At 34.8% G+C, this 2,026-nt stretch overlaps 1 pseudogene; it reads left to right on the top strand.

Annotated features, from left to right (window-relative positions):
* Positions 1 to 1,388, top strand: part of LOC148743189 (uncharacterized) — a 6,671-nt pseudogene extending 5,283 nt beyond the window's left edge.
* The last annotated feature ends 638 nt before the right edge of the window (positions 1,389 to 2,026 follow it).

Here is a 2,026-nt window from a genome sequence, read left to right as displayed (position 1 = left end):
GATCGCAAAAGCAAGAGTTCATGTAGAGCGGTTTAATCAGCGCCTCAGCAGTTTAAGCTGGTAGGAAGAACCATACCCCTTTCACTTGCTCCATTAGCAACTCAAATGGTAGTAGTTGCCTGTGCTTTGGTCAATTTTCAGGAAGTCCTTTGTAAATAGAATCTAAGACATTGCAGCATTTATAGCAAAGAATTTAGCAACATTGGACATTTAACATTGACAAATAGTGAGTGGGTCAAAACACAGTATTTGGAATGTTACAGAGGGGAAAATCAGAGAATTTACTTGCTTGTATCTATTGACCAACTTCATCTTATTTAAGAAATTTACTATCATGTGATAGATACTTATTAGTACTAAGGCATAATGTCAATCAAACAAATGAAAGTTGTTTAATCTCTACAGCTGTATTCTGAAGAACAGAGAAAAAAGGAAGAAACATTATTGTCTTTGTGATGCTGCAGTTTTTATAAGAGACTAATTCCTTTGTATTCTTTTGTTGTCATTTCACTATTAGATATTAAGCTGTCTAAATTTTTTCACTGACTAAGTGCACTCACTCTATTTCATTAAAGCTGTGGAATTTTATTTTGATATTTCAAAATAAAATGATTAGTTGTTTCATTCAATTTACTCTATTTATTGTCTATTGCTCATCAATACAAAGCAAAGTGACTGATTATCTAATGTAGCTTGTTATATACAATATAATTTTTTATTGGAGTGATTTTTGACCCATGAAATAATATGCTTACAATAACACACTTCAATTTCATTATAGAGCAAAAACACATGATCTGTGAAATATTGGCAAATAATCAGTATTTACTGACAAATTGTTGATATCACTGAACCCGAACAGTTTTTAGTTTCTAGTTTTTTTTTCCTTAATTATGTGTTTAGTTCAAGTCATCAGAAATTTGCAAGTTGGCTATTGAGATTACTATCATGTTCAAGTGAATACAGAGTGTACAATGTGTGCTGGGCTACTCTATTATACGTACAATCTGAACTCTTGTAGAGATATGCAGAGTTATGGTTTGGGAATCCACAATTGGCATTTTTTGGAACAACATTATACTTTATATAAAATATAATAAAATGTATATAATTTAAAGTAAATTATATCTTATTATATACATGAGTTTAAACAAAATACAATACATGGCTTATCAAATAGTCTTTAGGTACAACAGAGAATGCAGATAGTCCAGAATTTGTTTGATTGTACTCCTTCAGCCCATCATACAAAAACCATGCATTGCTGTGGCGGAATATACAACTGGAACTGTTAGATCCTTAAGTTTCACGCGATCGACTTTACAATCCTTTAGTGTCTTCGCCTGAAGCCATTTCCCATCATCTATACTTGAATCAAGTACATAATGTTTTCCCGACTTGAGGCAGTCGAACACGTGCGATGAGGTCTGCTCGTTTTCCGCATAATTTCACTTTAACCAACGCTTCAATTGTGTGTTTGAATAGTTCTCTGGGTCTTGCTCGAACTTTGAGCCAGGAACACCGTCGTTTTGATTTAAAATACGAGCTTTAGAGACGTTTGAACTAGAGATGGGCGCATCATCGCCCATATTCCTTTACTCGAGATGCTTGTTTGTTTGTCCTAATCATAGTTACTAAAAGTTGGAATCACCTGAAACCACCTGAAACAACCTGAAACCACCTGAAACCACCTGAAACCACCTGAAACCATCTGAAACCACCATGGAAACCATCTGAAATTACCTGAAACCACCCAAGAAGCCATCTAAACCCACGTGAATTAAACATTATCGCAGATCAGTATCTTAATTTTCAGCATGACGCAAAGCTTCTGTATTGCTAGTTTACTCTACTTTACGTCTATTTTTATCTGTTATCTCACTGTCACTGACAATGAAATTAGTTTCAGTTTCGCGACGCATTCCAAGATCTCGTTTGATAACGAAGGGAAGAGAGATAAATCTTGTAATTACACACTGTGTACACGTTTTTCGAGCTGCGCGGTTTGCGGTCTGCGTTCTACGTT

The sequence above is a fragment of the Stylophora pistillata genome, chromosome 1, assembly GCF_964205215.1.
Source record: "Stylophora pistillata chromosome 1, jaStyPist1.2, whole genome shotgun sequence".
Lineage (NCBI taxonomy): Eukaryota > Metazoa > Cnidaria > Anthozoa > Scleractinia > Pocilloporidae > Stylophora > Stylophora pistillata.
Note: the sequence above shows the minus strand (reverse complement) of the source record. Positions and strands in the feature narration are given on the sequence as shown.